This window comes from Eubalaena glacialis, chromosome 4, assembly GCF_028564815.1.
Source record: "Eubalaena glacialis isolate mEubGla1 chromosome 4, mEubGla1.1.hap2.+ XY, whole genome shotgun sequence".
NCBI classification, from domain to species: Eukaryota; Metazoa; Chordata; class Mammalia; order Artiodactyla; family Balaenidae; genus Eubalaena; species Eubalaena glacialis.
In genome coordinates, this window is record NC_083719.1 from 148,808,830 (window position 1) to 148,831,340 (window position 22,511).

Consider the following 22,511-nt stretch of genomic DNA (forward strand, 5'->3'; position numbering starts at 1 on the left):
ATAAATGGTATTTATTTGTAATAATATTGGTAGCTGACATCTTTTGTTTACATGTGGTTTCATATTACTGCATTGTTCAGTGTTGATATCCACAGAGTAATTTTGATTATTTAGTCACCTCCTTATTACCATTCTGTATTCCTGTTCATTCACCAATTTTTCTCAAGGTGGTATCTATACTGGGCCTTCATGTCAAAAATGTTCATTTTGTGAGGCTCTATTAGGCTTATTGGTAAGATATTTTTATAAATACCATCTTGCCCAACCCCCCCAAAAGATAGATTAGACATATAGATGGTTAAGAAGGAAGGAAGGAAGAGAGGCAATAAGGAAGAAGAGTGGGGAGGAAGGAACTAAGGCAGTAATGAAGAAACAAATGAAGGGAAGACATGGAAGAAATAAAGAACTGAGATGCACACTTAAATGCTTTCCATCTGGGTTGACACTGAAGTTTGGTCAGGGAAGGTCTTTCAAATCACTGTTTGTTCAATTCAGTAGCTACTCTTAATCATTTTGCTAAATTAAACCTAAGTGTCATGTGTTATCCCATTAAATCTATTATTGTGTGCTCCCCAAATATGAAAACCAGTATGAAGTTGCGATATAAGGTTCTGGTGTGTTTTGGGAAGAACAAAACCAGCAAGTATCAATGACCATGTCTTTAAAAATTCAGACTCATACTTTGGGGGAAGAACACTCTAAATGAAAACATAGCTTGTAAGAGCTGCTTCTGCTTCTTCGTCTTCTTTTGCATTTGTTTTTACATAGAAGAATGTTGCTGTGGTTAAACTCATTGTACTAACAACTGCCAATGTGTGCCTGTGACTGAACTCTAGGAGAAGGCTCTGCCAGGAAACTGTCTTCTAATGATATGATCTGCATATTTTAATGAGGCCGAAAATGTAGGTAACTGTATAGACTCTGTACTCTGCTCATTCTGGGGTTTTCAGCATCCTTGTAGATTGCACATTGTTTCCATCATTAACATATGATAACTGGAAATGGGTTTCATATCACCATCCATCAGCCCTGTATGACTTGACATTTTCAGAGTTCAGATGAAATACTAATAACCTGTCTATGGATACTCTGTTTTGTGCTTATTCTAATGATGTCCAATCAATCAATGAGAGGATAGCATGGCTACTACATTTAATAGCACAGAAGCAACTTGTATCTATTTACAGAAAGTAAAGCTATTCAAGGTCTTAGGAGTAAACCTTTTTTAAAATTTTTTTACCTTCCTCTCACTTTTATGGTATGAGTTCTCGATTTTGTTTTTTGTTTCACTCCAACCTCAAATCCCTCACTCTCTTTCTCTCAGCCCTACCACCAGTGTTCATTGAGCACCTGTTATGAACCAGGTGCTGTGTAATCACTTTATATTCATTATTTAATGTCTACAATATTACAAAATAAGCATGATTACTTATAACTACTTTGTGTGTGTGTGTGTGTACACAGGTACACTTGTATATGTGTTGTGTATAATAGGGTGTACATATACTGGTACATGTGTGTATTTGTGTATATCAAATATGCATGCAATTGACATGATGTGTATGTTGCTAAGTCTAGTGTGGTAGATATAATTGGAGACAAACTTGATGATATTGAGTAAGCTGTCCAAGGACACACAGCTTCTAAGTTAGGCCTTGGATCAAACCCAGGTTTATCTAAACCTCTGGGTTTATCATGGCTTCTCTCTTAGAATATTTGGAAATAAGACCTTTTGCTGTGTTTTATTCCACTCAACCCCCAAATTATTTAATTAAATCATGTACAAGACAGGAAGAAATTTCTTCATATTTTATTTCTCCGAACACAATTAAATATAAAAGTATAATGTTTGGGGTTCTTCTGTCCTGAACTAATAACAAAATTTCATGAGGAACAATCTTGAATAGATTAAGCCTTTGACTAAGAGTCGAAGAACTGGACTCATTTCCTTCCAGATAATTTTGATGAAAATGGTTAGTAGGTCACTTTTTAGAAACAGCATCAAAGATACGATCAAAGTAGGTAAATTTCAATCATGAATAAATAATTTATGATTAAAAATATTATCACCCAGAAAAAACATCTGAAAAGAAACAGATTACAGCATCCTAAAGGCAAAATTGACTCTACCTGAACATAAATTTTTTGTTTTCATTTTTTAATGTTTTCTTGGCACCTTGGATTTATTGGCATCATGACATTTATTACTCTGCCTGTGGCAGCCAATGCATTTATCTGCATTTCCTAAGTATATTGTGGATTTTTTTTTGAGGCTACCACTGCAAGTTGATTTTTTATTGTATATAGAATCCTTTGCCATAATTAGATCGCTAGGAATTTTGTTGAAATGAATAAATTAAAAGACTTTTAACAACTCAAAAGAAAAAATGGAATCATGTGCCCAGGGAGTAGGCCATTTTTTTTTTTTTTTAAACATCTTTATTGAAGTATAATTGCTTTACAATGGTGTGTTAGTTTCTGCTTTATAACAAAGTGAATCAGTTATACATATACATATGCTCCCATATCTCTTCCCTCTTGCATCTCCCTCCCTCCCACCCTCCCCATCCCACCCCTCTAGGTGGTCACAAAGCACCGAGCTGATCTCCCTGTGCTATGCGGCTGCTTCCCACTAGCTATCTATTTTACGTTTGGTAGTGTATACATGTCCATGACACTCTCTCACCTGTCACATCTCACCCCTCCCCCTCCCCATATCTTCAAGTCCATTCTCTAGTAGGTCTGTGTCTTTATTCCCGTCTTGCCACTATGTTCTTCATGGCCTTTTTTTTTTTTTTTTTCCTTAGATTCCATATATATGTGTTAGCATACTGTATTTGTTTTTCTCTTTCTGACTTACTTCACTCTGTATGACAGACTCTAACTCCATCCACCTCATTACAAACACCTCCATTTCATTTCTTTTTATGGCTGAGTAATATTCCATTGTATATATGTGCCACATCTTCTTTATCCATTCATCCGATGATGGACACTTAGGTTGCTTCCATGTCCTGGCTATTGTAAATAGAGCTGCAATGAACATTTTGGTACATGACTCTTTTTGAACTATGGTTTTCTCAGGGTATATGCCCAGTAGTGGGATTGGAGTAGGCCATTTTAACACATTTTTACTGAGATGTAATTGACATGTAACATTATATTGCTTTCAGGTGTACAACATAACACTTCAATATTTATATACATTGCAAAATGATCACCACAATAAGTCTAGTTAACATCCATCATCATACATAGTTATAGAATTTTTTTCTTGTGCTGAGAATGTTTAACATCTTCTCTCTTAACAACTTTTAAATATGCAATACAGTAGTAACTATAGTCACCATGCTGTACATTATATCCCCATGACTTATTTCTTTTATAACTGGAAGTTTGGACCTTTTGATACCCATCACCCATTTTGCCCACCCCATGCTCCCTGCCTCTGGCAACCAATAATCTGATCTATGAGCTAGGGCTTTGTTTGTTTTTTCTTTTTTTTTAAGATTCCACATATAAGTGAGATTAAACTGTATTTGTCTTTCCTTCTGACTTATTTCACTTAGCATGATGCCCTCAAGTTCCATCCATGTTGTCAGAAATTACAAGATTTTATTCTTTCTTTATGGCTGAATAATATTCCTTCGTATACATACATACCACATTTTCTTTATCCATTCATCCATCAATTTTAATACATTTTAATGCATGTATGGTTGGCCAGGTGATTTAAAATACAGATTTATGGACGTACTGCAGAAATTCTGAATCAGTAGGTCTGGGATAGGTCCAGGAATCTGAATTTTTTTCAAAAGTACCTTGGGCATTTCAGACCACACTTCAAGGAATGTAGTTACCTTAAACAATTTAAAAAGTGATTGAGAAAGGTCCTGATTTGTGACTGACTCGCAAATTTCCTTTCTCTGCTTTGCACATTTAAATCCCTGTTCCTAATAGATAAGCTTCACATGGAACACTTAATCCAGTAGTCACTTGTACCTTCTTTTCCATCCCAACTTGAGGCTTTCCCTGGTTACCTCCCTTACCTGATTGCTCACTTTCCCTTTCTCTCCATCAATGAGTGTAAAACATTCCCATGATATGAGTAATACAAATAGCTGCCTGGAATAAGCATTGATTACTTTTTATGATATTTTTATAAGAATGCACACCTTTTTACTAGATATGAAATGACTTTGTTGAAAAGAAATTATCTCATAAGGAGGTGAGTGGAAGAGGCAGATTACGTATGTAAATTATTGAAGAGGAAAATCTAGAAATGTTATGCTTTGTAAATGGAAACCATCCAATGTTTGCCTGAAACAACTTCTAAAACTCTTAATTCTCCAAATTTAGTCCTGTTAGAAACACCTCGGACTCAGGAATCTGCATTTTAACAAGGAACCTAGACGATCCCGATGTATAGAGATGTTTCATGAGAAACTTTGCACTAAAGATACGGTGGAAGCAGATGGCTAATATGTTTCAACACGCTTTTCATCTTTAAGCCTCATCACGTATTTTCCTGCTCAAAACTCTGACTAACCCTTCCACATATCTTTTGTGTTCTGCTAAGGCCTCAGGTAGCCAGTCAGGGAAGAAATAACATATGAACATATGAAGATAGGGGTATAGAACTTTAATAGACTTGGCAGCTTTATTTTTAACATTCTAAATATTTGATGTTATTTCTTAAAAGGTTAAGATAATGGGTCTGTTTAGCATAATTCCTGACAATCTAGAATTCCCATAAAAAGTATCCAGAGGTCTGGAGGACGTAACATTGAGTTTAGCTCTCAGAACCTTGATTTTCTTTCCGATGCTGTAATCATTTCCTTCAGATTGTCTCTCAAATGGTTTTCACTGTCTGGTTGTGTAGTTTCTTTACCCACAGAATTAATTCATAGATATACTAGAGACATCATTTTACTTAAAGGTATTTTCGTTTTTTAAGAAGGATATATTAATGTATTCAGTGCTCTCAGAGGTGGTTATTGGATGAAGTTTACAAGAGAGGCTTGCCTACTTCTCGAGTAGGGATCAGCAAACTTCAACCCACAGACCCAATATAACCTGCTGCCTGTGATTGCCTGGTCCATTAGCTAAAAATAGATATATCTTTTCTTTCTTGAACATTTTATTTTGAAAAAAAAAATTTGTTTTTTACATTTGTGATGGTTTCGAATTCAAAAGAAGAATAATATTTTGTAACACCTGAAAATTATTTGAAATCCAAATGCTAGCGTCCTGTAAATAGAGTGTTATTGGCACACAGCCACACTCATTTGTGTATGTGTGTGGTTGCCTTCATACCACAGAAGACACTGTTCTGTAGTTACAGCAGAGGCCATATGTGTCGCTCACTGCTGGACGCACTATAAATTGCAGTTGAAGCAGTCACAACTCGACGGCGTTTCAAGAGCCCCATGTGTCACCTATCCGTGTGAAAAACCACTTTCAAAGATAAAATACGAAAAATCTCATTATAGATCAGTATTAACAGATGAGCATTTGCAGTAAATTTTGGTGATGGGGAATGCTCACTTTGAATCCCAGTTAAGCAAAATGTGAGCACACACATGAAAAGAATTTCAGCCTTTTCATTCGTATTACAAAAAGGAATACTCCATTATTAGGATTATATTTTGAATTTTGTCAAAAAATGGGAGGACATTTGTTTTCTTTCTTGTTAGGTATCTACATAATATCCTCAATTTTGCTGGTTGGTCGGCAAGTCTGAAATATGTACTGTTTGGTTCTATACAGAAAAAGTTTCCTGATCCCTGTTGTTAACTACTGAATGCACAAAAACTGAGGTGCTTAGTTTGGTTGTGGAAAATGTCTCATTGCGATAGAATTATCTTTCAAAAATATGATTTTCCCTGATTATATGAGTAATACATGTTACCAATACAAAATTTGAAAAAAGGCTACAAGGTGTAAGTGAAACTCCACCCCCTTAATCTTTACCACCTGGATATGAATAAATCCTGCCAACATATCAATATATTTCCCTCTAGATCTTTTTTCAGATACTTTTATATATTTGAAAACTTACTATAAAAACAATACTCAATATTACTTAAAACTTTATAAGTAGTTTCCCATACCATTTGCCAATCTTTGTAAATGTTATTTTTATGATTTAATATTATTCATTCATTTGAATGTGCCATAATCTGAGTTCTCCTTTAGTAGTATCATTAAGATATTCGGTTTTAACTTTCTTCCCTTTTTAATACTATAATAATTTTATGGTGAATAATTTAGTTGCTCAAATTTCAGATTATTTTATCAGAGATCTTCTTTTATTGAAATATAGTTGATTTACACTATGGTGTTAGTTTCAAGAGTACTGCATAGTGATTCAGTTATTTTTTTCTGATTATATTCCATTATAGGTTATTACAAGATGTTGAATATAATTACCTGTGCAATACAGTAAATCCTCGTTGCTTATCTATTTTATGTATAGTAGTTTGTATCTCTTAATCCCATACTCTTAATTTGTCCCTACTACCCTCCCTCTCATCTTTGGTAACCCATAAGTTTGGTTTCTTTGTCTGTGAGTCTGTTTCTGTTTTGCATATAGATTCATTTTTATTATTTTTTAGATTCCAGATATAAATGATACACAGTATTTGTCTTTCTCTGACTTATTTCACTAAGGTCCATCTCTAGGTCCATCCATGTTGCTGCAAATGGCAATATTTCATTCTTTTTTATGGCTGAGTAATATTCCGTTGTATATATACAATACCACATGTTCTTAAGACAGTCATCTGTTGATGGGCCCTTGGGTTGTTTCCATGCCTTGGCTCTTATAAATAGTGCTGCTATGAAAATCGGGGTGCATGTATCTTTTCAAATTAGAGTTTTCATTTTTTCTAGGTATATACCCAGGAGTAGGATTGTTGGATCATAGGTTAGCTCAGTTTTTAGTTTTTTAAGGAACCTCCATACTGTTGCCCATAGTGGCTGCACCAATTTACATTCCCACCAACCGTGCAGGAGGGTTCCCTTTTTTCCATACCCTCTCCAACATTTATTATTTGTAGACATTTTGATGATGGCCATTCTGACCAGTGTGAGGTGATACCTCATCGTGGTCTTGCTTTTGCATTTTTCTAATAATTAGTGATGTTGAGCATCTTTTCAAGTGCCCGTTGGCCATTTCTGTGTCTTCTTTGGAAAAAATGTCTATTTCCAGAATGTTTTTAGATGATATACTGCCTTCATTTATTTAATATAAAATTTATTTGAAGGATTTGGATAACACACCTTAATTTTTATAAACACGCCCTATGGGTAAGTCAAGATACCCATTAGTTGCTTGATAAAACAAAGGTTGCTTGATCCTATTAAAGCCTAATAGTAAAATGATAGTTAAGATAAAGGCTCTAGAGCAAGCCAGGGGCCTTTAAATCCCAACTGGGTGACCTAAGTAAAGTAATTAAGCTCTGGAAATTGGAAATAACAGTGGAATTTATCTCGTAGGGTAACTGTTTCCCCAGTTAAAGTAAAGGAGGTAGTATACATAAAGTGCTCAGATCAGTGTCTGGCAATCAGTAGGAGCTCAATATGTTTGCTGCGATATAATAACATAGAAATATTCAGCCCTTTTCTCTCACTTAAATTGAGAAATACACACCTGACTTTTAAAAGGAAGTCTTTCTTCTACTACATTAAATTTAGCTTCTTCCCCTCTTCGCACTGTCAAACTTTCAAAAGCTGCAGCAATGCCACTAATATTGATGTTGGTGAGCCAGTCACTTAATCTCTGTTGAATTCTCCTTTGCCTCACCTTTATGGATTGTTGAGAGGATTAAATCAGGTAATACATGTAAAACACTTAGCCCAGCCCCTGTATGGAGTTAGCCCACCTGTACCGTGTCACATATGCCAATGATAACAAACATTTAAAGTCTATAATCAGACAAAAGATGCCTTCTTGCCCCAGTGACCTTCCAGAAAGTTCCCTAACCCCCCTTGGTAGAGAGTAGAATCACAGAGTTTTATTGGAGCAGTGATAGCCTCAGCTGCACAATCAGATGAGTGGCCTCTGCAGACAAGCTGATTTAATTGGGGGGGGGGGCGGTGTATGTGTGTGTGTGTGTGCTTACTTTTTAAGGAAGTAAAAAATGAATATAAATGGGTCGAATGGAAGACATTTAAATTTCAGGCCCACAGCTTTTCCATGGCTCCTTTTGGCTTCTGATGTCAAGTTCCTCCTAATAAAATATTAAATGTTAATAGAAGAAATGTTAAACAAAACCACTATTAGTTTTTGGTCAGGTTCCTTTTATACTTCTGTTTAATTCAAACAAGCTTGTGGGCACATTCTTTTTCTCCTGCTCAACTTGAAATGGTTACAAACAAATGACCTCTCTCAAAATCTTTAAGCTCTCTGAAATTTATTCTCCAGGAATATTAGCTCACCTTATTTTTTTAAGCAAAAAATAAAGTTCATTATAATTTGTTAATCTAACTCTGCTGCCAAGTTGGCTGTTTTATTTAACAATAAATTGAATACAAAAAGCTCCCTAAGGCAGGAAGATAGAGTACCAAGCTCTGAAAGTTTGGCAGTTTAATTGACATTTCATAGTAGCCTCAGGCGGAAATTAATTTCAACGCTGGTTATATACACATACTTCTGTTGTTGTATAAGTTAGTGCATGTGTACATACATATACATATATCTGTCTTGAGGGTTACACTACACGTAAATTAAGTGTGATTTTGTTTGTTTTATATATAATCTTGCCTGTATCATACAAAATTTCATGTTAGACTTGTGAAAGAAAAGTTACTCTTTAGTGATTTTTTCAGAATGTGTCTTTGGAAAGCTATGTATTTTTAAGTTGGGTGAACACCACTAGAAAACAAAAAAAAAGTTTTACATCCTGTTATGGTTTGAATTGTGTCCCTTAAAATTCATAGGTTTAAGTCCTAACCCTCCTTACCTCAGAATGTGACCTCATTTGGAGATAGCCTCCTTAAAAAGTAATCAAGTTAAAATGAGGTCATTTGGGTGGGACTGAATCCAAAACGACCGGTGTCCTTATAAAAAGGAGAAACTTGAACACAGAGGCATGCTAGAGGAAAGATGATGTCAAAAGATTCAGGGAGAAGATGACCATCTATAAACCAAAAAGAGAGGCCTGGAACAGATCCTTCCCTAAGCCCTCAGAACGAATGAACCCTATTAGCATCTTGATCTTGGACTTCTAGTCTCCAGAACCATTAGACAATAAATTTCCCTGGTTAATCTCCAGTACTCTGTTACAACAGCCCAGCACACTAGTACACATTCCCTTAAAGGCAGTATAATACCTTATAACAATAATCTACATTAAAACAGACTAAAGAAAGTAGGACAAAAGAGAGAGTTTGATTATTCATATGTATTGAGGGACATTTGTAAAAAACAATCTAACATGTATGAGATTAGTCTTGAATCAATTCATGACACAGAGGCCCTACTCAAGAGTCCCAATCCATCATTAACATCCATCAGAAAGTCTCATGCCTCACAAACTTCTTAAAATGGGAGATAGGGTAGATAACTATGTATACATTAAATGGACCAACTTTTAAGAGAAAGGTAAACATCTCTCAAGCATGCTGAATTACACTGCATACATTCCATTGCGTACATTCTAGTAAAAAGCAAAAATCTATCACCAGTATTCTGCGTGAGTACAGTGATATTCTGGAGGCTGGAATTCATAATTTTACTTTAGGCAGTTTAGGTCTCTTTACAGTTTCTCCCCCAGGGTTGAGGTCTTCCTCCAGCTGGTGGCCCTGTTAGGGAGTCGAGTAAAGGATTATGAGGCTTTATAAGTCCTAATGTTGTTGGGACTGGTAACTCATGAGCAGTAGATGCAGAAGCCACAGGGAGAAGCTCAGAGCACCAGGAGGACTAAAGACAGGAAGACAAGAGTCTCTATGAGCCTTCAGATTAATCTTCCCAGGAAGGAGCGGAGACACTAATGCTTAATGAACATAAAAACAGACTACAAAAAGCGGGAAGGAAAAAAACCACATTGTAGCTTTTACTTATTTTGTTGGACTTTTATTTCCAAATCACACAATTGTCTGAGATGATTTAATGCACAATTACATTAAAAAAAAATGAAATTAACATGTTTTTAAAAACATAAAAGCAACTGCTAAATAAAGCCATAACATCTTTCTCTGCGCTCCCAAGATAATGAAGCGTATTTTTCATCTCTAACTGTGCTTCTGTATCATGGGGATGGAATTTGGGGCAGGATGGGGGCATGGAAATAGACTTTCGTTACTAAGAGGCTGTCTTGCAGCTCCCTGGGAAGTGGCTTTTGTCACTTCCAAAGTGCAGTTGCTGAAGAACAGAACAGTAAGGCCTGTAAAGAACGGTGTCACTATGACACCGAAGACCTCAATGCTGGAACAAGTTACAGGGGCAAGAGCAGAGCAAACAGAGGGTGGCAGAGGGTACATATTTTGTATCTTGGTACCTACTGGGCTGCAAAATTCTGACTATTGATTCAAGATGCTGCTTTCCTTTTGATGTAGGTATAGCCACCTTAATAATGATATATACCTGTGTACCTATCCGTATACACACGTATATGAAGCCTGATAGAGGCCTCTTCCTCCATGTATGTACACACACCAAAGTTATATACAACACACATCTGTAAACACACAATCATATTAAAACTGTCTCCAGTGTCTAATTGAAATGCTTCCCCCCTCATTGATCCATAAAGTATCCTTAAAATTTCTGAGAAAAAAATAAAATCATGTCTTCTTTCCAGAATGATTTTTATGGCAAATGTGGTATAGGTAGTGATAAATGAAAAGTAATGATTCTACTCAAAGGTTGAGTGACATAAACATATAAGAGTATCTACCATATTCCAGAGCGGTGCTTGCGTTGGGGATAGAAATAAACTCATAGGATTTTGCTCCTGCCCTCCGAGAGCCCACAGTCTGTCTGATAGTTTTATTTTTGTTCCATTCCGTAAATAATATCTAACACAAGTTACTAGTGCATGGATATATGTGCAGAGAATACATCACTAAAGGGAAGAATATAATTTAATGCTTTTTTCCCTCTGTCTCTCAACTACTGGATGGGATTTGGATGAGGACCCTGTATAAGTTGGAAGTGACAACCCCATCCCCTGTATGCTTTGCCCAGGCAAGATGAGCCTTATCAAAGGACCAAATCTGTGCCTGGTGTACACCTTTTTATATTATGCAAGATTTAAAATGGAGTGGGAGCAAAAAAAAAATCAAAAGAGCAATTATACTTCACATCTATGAATAAATTAATGAAAAGTTTTATGTAAAAGTTCAGAAAAAATATACATATATACGTATAAAAATATCAAGAGATTGTTGTGCGATCTTAATGAGGAAGCAGAATAACTTACAAGTTAGATTGGACTTCTGACAGGATGACCTGAAGACATCTCGTCTTACACAGTGCTATAGTGGAGGTTTGTGGAGATTTTTTTTTTTTTTTTTGAGTATTCAGGCCATGATCTAGTCTAATTCCAGTTATCTTTGGTTTGGGGCCTGGATATTAGTGTCACTTTAAAAAGTTAGCTGTAAGAATCTTAGTTATTCAGGCTAGTATCTGAATTTGCACAAACATGTGGGGTATTATCTGTGAGAAAAGAAAGCACCAGAGGAAACCAAAGGCCTTCATTCAAGCTAAACCAGAACTAGACAGACTTGTGTGTATCTATGTGTGTGAATATGTGTGCATGTGTGTTTGTAGGTGTGAGTGCATGTGATTGCGTGTATTTGTGTATGTTTGTATACACATGTTTGTGTATTTATACGCATGTATGGATGTTTGTGTGAGTCATATGTATGCATGTGATTGTGCGTGTTTATGCATGTGTTTTGTATGCCTGTGTGTGTTGTATGCGTGTATGACTGTTTGTGAGCTCTGTGTCTGACTGTGGTTCGATGCCTTTTCAACTCTCATGAAGTTTTATTTTCTTCATTTATTCTTCTGATTAACTGTCTTCGTCCATTCAGGCTGCTCTAACAAAATGCCACAGACTGGGTAGCTTGTGAACAGCAGAAATTTACTGTACACAGTTCTGCGGGCTCTAAGTCTGAGATCAAACATGGGCCTTCTTCCAGTTGCAGACTTCTCACTGTATCCTCACATGGTGGAAGGGGCTGGGGATTGCTTTGGAGCCTCTTTTGTAGGAACTAATCCCATTTAAGAGGGTTCCACCCTCATAGCTTTAGCACCTCCCAAGGACCTCACTTACTAATACCATCTCCTTTGAGGGTTAGGATGTCAACATGTGAATTTTAGGGAGACAAAAACATTCAGATCATAGCATTAACTCAAGGAATTTCTGCTTTCACAAACCTCTTCTGTTACATCATTTGCCTAGATAAGTACCAAATAAAGAACTATATTAAATATAAAATGGCAGATAAAAGTATAGGATGGTTCCTTAGCTGTGTTACTCTTGAAAATTTCAGGTGGGATACCTCACGTAAGTCTGGGTTACTTATTTTGTGTTCAGCTGTTTTCCTCCACATCTCTTGCAACAATATATAATGCAAAATCTAAAGAAATGCTTGATGCTTTCTTAACATAGTATTTTCTGGTCCAAAAATTAATAATCTGTAAAATTATTGTAAAAATATTTTGAAATATTTGAGAAGATGAAGATTGCATGAAACCCCACAGAATTCACAGATACTATTTGAATGGATAAACAGATTTGCACACACACCAACCTGAACTGAGTATTAGGTCACGTTCCTTCTTCCTGCTCCAGGAACTTCTCTCTCTTCTTTCATCATCAGTTCTCTTTCTTGGAGCTTAGCTATAAATATGAAACATGCTTTTATGTCGCATGTTATTTTTTCAAAATCTATTCTTGATCCCACTTCCTCTGCTAGCAATGGCCCTAATTCTTCCCTTGTCTTAATAGGAAAATGCCTGGAAATCACTGTCAACACATTGTCCTCTCTCCTTCTCTTAAAACACATTCTTTTCCACTGAAACTGACCTTGTAAAGGTCATTAATGACCTCCATGTTGCTAAATCCAATTGTCCATTCTCAGTCTCATCTTACTGGACTTGTAAGTATCATTTGATCCAACAGATCACTCCCTTCCCCTTGAAATATTCTGTTCCCTTGGCCTCCAGGATGGTTTTGCTCCTAACTCATTAACTGGTTTTTTGAGTCTCCTTTGCTTTGCTTTTCTCTAACAAGAACAAGAGTTTGTTTTCTCTGACCTGTTAGTTTTGGAGTTTGCCATGGTTTACTCACTGGAACTTGCTTTTCACTACTTAATATCTCCCCTGCTTTGGTGATCTTACCCGGTCTTGTGTCTCTATTTGTATGAGATCCAATGTTACATGAGATTTACCCTGAACTCCATACTTAAATATTCAATTGCTTACTTAATATTTGTACTGGAAAGTCTAATAAATATCCCACACTTGACATGTTAAAATTGAATTCCTGGTCTTACCATCCAACTGGCCCTAGCTGCAGCCTTCCCCATCTCAGTCAGTGGCCTTCTATTTTCTCAGGTCAAAATATTTAAAGTAGTTTCTGATTCATGTCACACCTCATCCCATATCCAATTCTCTCAGTTATTATAATTTAGAAATATCTCCAGAATCTAACTACTGCTTACCACTTGCACTGCCATTACTCTGGTGTAAGCCACCATCATTGCTCCCCTGCACCATTGCATTGGCCTGCTTTCACTCTTACCTCCTTCAATCTCTGTTCTCAAAAATGGCAGCCAAAATGATCTCTTTAAAAGGTAAGTCAAGCCATGTCCCCCTTCATTTCAAATCCCTGCAATGGCTCTCCATTTCACTCAAAGTAAAGGCCACGTTCTTACAAGGACCTATGCAGTCTACCCTGTGCTGAACTTTTACTACTCTTTCCCATTTCCTTTATATTCCAGTACACTAGCCTCCTTGCAGATCCTAGAAATCTCCAGGCATGCCCTTACCTCCAAGCCCAGGCACTTTCTGGTCTCTCCTTCTGGATTACTCTTCCCCTAGAAAGCCACAGCCTCACTCCCTCACTATTTTCAGGCCTTTGCTCAAGTATCATTTTCTCAGAGATCTTTCCTGACCAGCCCGTTTAAAATTCCAGCACTTCCCTATGGCATTCCCACACTCCCCATCTCCCAACCTGCTTTGTTTTTCTCTATGAAACTTACCACCTTCTAACATACTATTCAACATACTTGTTTATTGCTCTTATTGGCCTCTACACTATATGCTCCATTACGGCAGAGATTTTTGTGTATTTTGTTCATTGCTGTCCAAATCCCCCATGCCAAACACCATAGGTGCTTGATATATATATTCTTTTCAGAAATAAATAATAATATGATTGGCATTGTACTATATATATTACATGTTGATGTGCTTTTTTCCCACTTAGTATTACCCAAGAAAGCTCCGATTTTGCTAGGTATTTTTATCTAGTACAGTATGATTTGTTTCTGGTACAATATATCCCGTTGTATTCATGTTCCATCATTTATGAGATCCCTATTACTGGATATGTACATAGCTTGAATTTTTAACTAATAGAAGGATATTACCTACATAAATATACATCTGCGTAAATATTTGTACATCCTTCAGATTATTTCCTAAGAATTATTTTTCTGGAAGAGGTAATTTGGACCAAAGTGTAAGCTGACTTTATGGGTTCAGATATGTTAACTGAATAAACCTCCAGAAAGTTGGCATTTACTCTTCCATCATAAGTTATAAGGATACCCTTTTCCAGCACACTGAGCCACATTTTATATTGCTGCTAAAAAATCTTGCCAACTTAATAGGCAAAATGCATATGAATTTTAATTAACTTTTTATTTTGGAAGAATTTTAGATTTATGGAGGTCACAAAGATAGTATAGAGAATTTTCCCTAATGTTAACATCTTACATAATCTTTGTACATTTGCCAAAACTAAGAAATTAACATTGGTATATTCCTATTAACTAACTCCGTCTATTAATGTTTTGAGTTACTTGTTTTTACTGGGTTGAATCCCACCTTACCCATTTGTCATTTGTATGTCTTCTTTCATGAAATGTAATTGTATGTCATTTGCCAATTTTTTTAAGTGTATAATGTATTTTTGATGAATTAACATTGTCTGTTTTAGATATGGTAGACTAAGATCTATTGAAAGCAGTGATCATTTATACCTGCATATCTCAAAATGTCTATCATATTATCAGTAATTTCTCCAAAATTGGTAGATGTTTTATGACAAAAGGGTTGCCTCATCCTAAGTATTTGGGAAACACTAATATATAATATAGTGCAAGCATGGTTTTTTAACCAAGATTAAATAGATTCAAGTTATTTCTTGATTTATTAGTTAATGCTTTATTAGTTAAATCTCTGTTACAAGTGACAAAAACTCTAACTCAGCTTGCTTAAACACAAAAGGGTAATGAATTGTATGATGTAATGATTAAGTCCCAGGGTAAGGTAGCTAGATTCAGGAATCACATGTTGTCATTAGGACTTGGTGTCTCTCTATTTCTCAAGTCCACATTGACTTCACTTGTCAGGATAGTAAGAGGGCCTCCAGCAAAAATCTCATGGATCACTTATTTGTTCCTAAACCAATCACGGTGACACGAGGAATAAGCTGTGCTCAACGGCTCTTTCCAGGGGCAAGTGTCAACTCCTAGAGGTAGACAGAATCTCATGCACTGACATCAAAAGAATGCATATCCCTGAATTAAAATTGTGAACTGTTTCCTGGGGTGAGTATGAATGTCCTGCAGTTAAACTAAATGTCTGCTGTTATTGGATTTCACACATGATCATTAAGAAGTCCACTTTAATTTCAGATGAGACCACTCAGTATCCCAAAACTGTCATGAGCATTGTTTTCAATTACCTGTGACATAAGTAGGATAAACTTTTTTTTTTTTACCCCATTTTACCTGTGGGGAAACTCAGCTCAATGATACATAGTTAGTGGTGCTAAAAGCTGGCTCTTACTCCTTATTTACTGATCATTCTTTCCATCTGTAACTGCATTACTTAGAACCATTACTTGTAACCACACAGAAAATTTAACACTCAACATCAGTTTTTACGGTGGTCCATCAGCTACTATGCCAGTTATTAATGCCTTTTGTTCACATGTTCTAATGACCCACTATCCATGGTACATTTCACGAACACATTTGAAAAATTTTGAGGCTTTCACCAAAAGGCTGTCAGCTGTTACCCCAATGATCTACTGCTTAGATCTCCTACTGTGAATTCCCTGGTCTTTCTTTTGTTTCGCTCTATACCTACACAGTTGTCAAGGATACCCAGCTCTCTACTCTCCTGTCTGAACAGTCCACAAGGTGTTTTATTAAAAGTCCCAATTAAACTTGTACAGCCATTCACCTGTACATTCATCTCTTTACTTTCTCACCCACCTACACGCAACTAACTACCTGATCTAAAAAATACCAAGGGGTCAGGAGTCATCAAGAGAATGAACAAAGTACGTGGGATCTTTGGGTATCGCATAATAGCTATGGCAATGTTATCTCAAGTAATTGCTGCCCTAACAAAGGAGAACAAAACCAGATTGAAAAGATGTAAATAAAGAGAGCGAGAGAGCAAGGGGATGATGGGCAATTTTTCAATTTTATGGCTATTGCATTATTAGTGTTTTAAAGACTAAAAGGGTGTTTTCAGTGTAAAACTTATTGCTTGAGGTAGGGCAAGGGAGAAGTTGGTGAGATAGCAGAGAACCCTTTAATTTATATCATCATAAAACTGTAGAAATCCTTGAAATTCAAATGGCATAATTTACTTTGTAAATGTCTATTTATATATAGTTAATTTTCAAATTATGAGGCAGTATAGAGTAGTGGTTAAGAGCAGCTCAGTGCTCTGTGGTGACCTAGATGGGTGGGATGGGGGTGAGTGGGAGGGAGGTCCAAGAGGGAGGGGATATATGTATACATATAGCTGATTTACTTCGTTCTACAGCAGAAACTAACACAACATTGTAAAGCAACTCTACCCCAATAAAAAAAAAGAGCTGGGGTTTTAGAATCAGAGATGATGATGATGATGATGATGATCATTTCACTTACTACTTTAATGTCCTTGAAGAGTGCATAACCCTATTTGAGACTCAGTTTCATGATCGAATTACTAAACTTACTAATTATAGCACCTACATTGTGATACCTTATAAGGATGCAACAAGATAATGCATGTAATGCGTTGACTACAGCCTCTCCACAAAGAAAGAAAGAATCAGTGTATTAGCTTTCTTTCAGTAATGCATAATGTTATTAAGAAGGTTGTGAGCAAATCATCCCTTTTATTTTATCTTTAGGCTTTTGTAATTTTATAAAATTTATATGACTCTCTTTAATAATTTGTATAAAGCTTTGCATATTCTCCAGTAAGCTATCCCTGGTACTACGCAGAGGTAAAAAGCAGACAAAAGAAACAAGGATGCTTAGTCTCTGGAAGAGAAGGCTCATTGGTCATGATAAGGAAGAGGTTACACTTATCCTATGTGGTCACAGGGAAAAGAAATAGATGTGTGAATAGAATGTTCAGGAAGACAGATTTCGGTTCACTGTAATATATTTTTTTTAAATTTTATTTATTTATTTGTTTGTTTGTTTGTTTGTTTGGCTGTGTTGTGTCTTCGTTTCTGTGCGAGGGCCCCCTCCAGCTGTGGCAAGCGGGGGCCACTCTTCATCACGGTGCGCGGGCCTCTCACTGTCGCGGCCTCTCTTGTTGCAGAGCACAGGCTCCAGACGCGCAGGCTCAGTAGTTGTGGCGCACGGGCCCAGTCGCTCCGCGGCACGCGGGATCCTCCCAGACCAGGGCTCGAACCCGTGTCCCCTGCACTAGCAGGCAGACTCTCAACCACTGCGCCACCAGGGAAGCCCTGTAATATGATTTTGACTCACCCTAAAATTCAAAATTAACCTACAGTGCTAAAGTCTGCTTCTAGAGAAAGTCAGCTCCTTTTCCCTAGAGAGTTCCAAGTAGAAGCTGGGCAAAATCTTAGCCAGGAAATTACAGAGAAGATGCATTTGTGGAAGAGGGAGTGAGCATGGGTTAGGTGAGGTGGTTGATAGGAGCCCTTCCTGCTGTGGGATTCCATGATTCTGGTTTTTAAATAAAAGTCAGATATTTTTGTTTTCGATAAATGTGTATTCATTGAATCACTCATTCAGGAAAACTTTATTGATACAACAAGAAATGTCATGTAACCTTGTTTATTAAGTGTATACATTGTGGAGTCTGATACGCCTGTGTTCAGTCCTGGTCTTGGCATTGAATCTATTATGATTTGGGCAAATGACTCGACATCTCTGAAGCCTTTATTTACTCATATTAAAATGGAAGTAATAGTGGGACTTTCCTGGTGGTCCAGTGGTAAAGAATCCAGCTTACAATGCAGGGGATGCGTGTTGGATCCCTGGTCAGGGAGCTAAGATCCCACATGCCACGGGGCAGCCAAGCCCGTAAGCCACAACTGCTGAGCTCGTGCACCTCAACTAGAGAGCCTGCATGCCACAAACTACAGAGCCCACATGCTCTGGAACCCGCGCACCACAACTACAGAGCCCGTGCGCCCTGGAGCCTGCACGCCCCAACTGGAGAAGAGAAAACCCGTGTGCCACAACTAGAGAAGCCCGCGTGCCACAACGAAAGATCCCTCCTGCCGCAACTAAGACCCGACACAGCCAAAAATAAATAAATAAATAATAAATAAATCTTTAAAAAAAAGTGGAAGTAATAGTTTTTACCTAAAAGGTTTCCTAGGAGTATCAAATAAAATATAGCATGTAATAACCTTAGCACAGTTCCTGGTATCTATTATGCACTCAATAAATATTTGTGATTATTATTATTAATATTGAATAAATGAAAGTACATTTATGTGTGCAGGATCAAAGATGAATTACCTGCTATCTTTTATTTTTTTTCTGCATTGGGTCTTCGTTGTTGCACACGGGCTTTCTCTAGTTGTAGCGAGCGGGGGCTACTTTTCGTTGCGGTGCACAGGCTCCTCATTGCAGTGGCTTCTCTTGTTGCAGAGCACGGGCTCTAGGTACATGGGTTTCAGTAGTTGCAGCACGCAGGCTCAGGAGTTGCAGCAGGCGGGCCCTAGAGTGCTCGGGCTTCAGTAGTTGTGGCACACGGGCTCAGTAGTTGTGGCTTGCGGCCTCTAGAGCGTAGGCTTAGTAGTTGTGGCACACGGGCTTAGTTGCTCAGTGGCACGTGGGACCCTCCCAGACCAGGGATCGAACCCGTATCCCCTGCATTGGCGGGCAGACTCTCAACCACTGCGCCACCAGAGAAGTCCTACCTGCTATCTTAACTTTTGAGAATTTTGTCAACGAGAAAGACTTGAGCACAAATATCTAGAATCCAATGGAGTAAATAATATTTACATATGTTTCTGTAGGAACCTACTCATTTATTCAGTGTATATGTGTCTATACCTGTTAACAGGAAGTATAGACTCCTGACATCAGGGAGTTGGTGTGCTATTATAGTGGAAGAAGAATCTCAAGCTAATAAACCATATAAAATTGGGTGGAAGGCATGGAGAATGACATAGAGATAGCAGGTGTGGTGAGGACCTACCTGGCCGAGAAGGCAACAGGATCTGTTACTTGGGTGATGGAAGAGAGTTTAGAGGGAGGAAAGATGGCTACTAGATGGACTCATTAGGTAATCTTCATGGCAAAAAATGATATTAGAGTTCATTCCTAAAGGATGATTAGAAGTTCATGACCTATCCATTAGTTGATTCAATCAACTAGTACTTCATGTGTATGTGAGACTCACTATAATTAGTATTGGAAATTCAAGAGAATATTCTCCCATGGAGCATTAGATAAAGAATAGGCAGCTGTCTCTGAGATGCAAGAGAGCAACAGTAGTACCAAAAGTAAGAAAGCACGCTTCTTGCAGAAGATGTAACAATTAATTGGTGGGGGAAAAGGCTGGAAAAGTAAACTTAAGTTTTAAAGGTTTAGAGGATGTGGAACTTGATTCTTTAGATATTAATGAATTTAAATCTTTGGACAAGGAAGTAATGTGATCAAATGTTTGAAAAACCAACTCAGGGACAGTTAGGAAATGCTTTCAATACTTATGTGACTTCTTTCTCATTCATTCATTCATACATTCATTAATTCAGCAAGTACCGACCCTATGTGTCCAATCCAGGGCAAGAGGATTAGTAGGGGGTTTCCCTACTAAAAGAGAGAATTACAGATACAAACCAGTATGAAACAGACATATTTGAAGCCAATACTTGAAGAGGACTATGATTTCAAGTGAAATGAAGGTTTAAAGAAATAACTGTATATGTGTTTTCTCTATTCTTTGTTAGAAAAATAGAAGATTCTTTTAAAAATCCAATTATGCCATTTTTGTAACTGTCTACCTTAGCCTGTTATGAGCAAGACTTAAAGTTGGACTGAACAGATGACCCTAGATAAAAACGCTAGGATAAGAAAAACCTAATATATTCAACCAATTGCAATAATTCATATTTTTAAGATTTCATTTAGACTATTATGAATAATTTTAATATACAGTCTCTAAAATTTATGAACTGTAGTTAGATGACATTTTCAATCCAAAAAAGCAAATGAATTTATTTAGATGATATGCAATCTTTCCAATGGTGGGACTTTTTCATATAAAGCTTTTATTTTAATAATTTAAAATGAACACCACACACATTTGTTGAGAAGCCCTCAAGGTCAAATTTTTCAAATGCCACCCTCAGTTTTGTAAGCTAATGCAAACTCATAGTTAAATAAACTGGTACGTAATCATACTGCTTTCCTTTCAAGATCACAAAGTAATGTAAAGTTTCCTCTATAAAATTAAATTTTTGCATAATTGAGAGTAGACAACCAGAACTGACATAAATATGGAGACAGAGTCAGCAATAGCAAAATGGGAGTTGTGCTTGAAAATACTTTGGCAATGCTTCTTCAGCCTACAGTAGCAATCTTCCTTTAAAGCAGTCTCTGATCATAGGTTCACAAGGGTAGGACAGTGGTGGTCAGGTGTGTTTTATGACCCAGAAATGATTAGGGCGAGAACAATAATGCATGTTAAGGAAGTTCCCAAAATAACTGCTACCAATACTCTGTGGAAATGCCTTGGTTTCTGCCCTTCCTGGTCCTGATTGTTCCTCTCTTATGTGGATCCTTTCAGGTGTTCAGCATCCTTGCAATGAAACCCCTGTCTTGTTTAGGATAACTTAAATTAGTTTTTATTGTTTGCAACCTAAAAACAAAACAAAACAAAAAGAACTTAATCCTTACATTTCTTTTATAGTTAGAAGCAATAACAGTTTGAATTTTTAAAGTTAGCCTAAGCAAAAATTTTAAAATGGGACCTAATCAAATTTAAAAGCTTTTGCACAGCTAAAGAAACCATTAACAAAATAAAAAGACAGCCTACGGAATGAGGGAAAATATTTGCAAATGGTGTAACTGACAGTGGGTTAATATCTAAAATGTACAAACAGCTCATACAACTCAATATCAAAAATAAATAAATAAGTAAAACTCAATCCCAAAACAGGAAGAAGTCCTAAATAGTTATTTTTCCAAAGAAGACATACAGATGGCTAACAGGCATGTGAAAAGATGCTCAACATGGCTAATTATTAGAGAAATGCAAATACAAACCACAATGAGGTATCACACAACCACCACACAGAAGTTGGAATGGCTATCATCAAAGTCTACAAATAATAAATGCTGGAAAGGGTGCAGAAAAAAGGGAGCCCTCCTACACTGTTGGTGGGAATGTAAACTGATGCAGCCACTATGGTGAACAGTATGGAGGTTCCTTAAAAATCTAAAAATAGAACTACAGTAGGATCCAGCAATCCCACTCCTGGATTTATATCCAGAAAAGATGAAAACTCTAATTTGAAAAGATACATGCACTGCAGTATTCATAGCAGCACTATTTACAATAGCCAAGACATGGAAACAACCCAAATGCCCGTCAACAGATGATTGGCTTAAGAAGATATGGTACGTGTATACAATGGAATATTACTTGGCCATAAAAAGAATGAAATAATGCCATTTGCAGCAACATGGATGGACCTAAAGAATATTATAGTTGGTGAAGTAAGTCAGAGAGAGAAAGACAAATACTATATGATATCACTTATATGTGGCATCTACAAAAATAATACAATGAATGAATCTATATACAAATGAATCTATATACAAAACAGAAACAGACTCACAGACATAGAAAACAAACTTCTGGTTACCCAAGTGGGGACGGAGGGGAGAGAGTATTAGGAGTATGGGATTAAGAGATATACACTACTATACATAAAAGAGATAAGCAACAAAGATTTACCATATAGTACAGGGAATTATATTTGGTATCTTGTAATATAAGCTGCAAAAAAACAAAAAACAAAAAGCAGTGTGCTGAACACCTG

General features: G+C 36.8%; 1 protein-coding gene across 2 annotated transcripts in view; it reads left to right on the top strand.

Moving 5' to 3' along the window:
* TENM2 (teneurin transmembrane protein 2) overlaps nucleotides 1-22,511 on the top strand; it is a 988,081-nt gene that overhangs the window by 174,437 nt on the left and 791,133 nt on the right. The window lies entirely within an intron of this gene.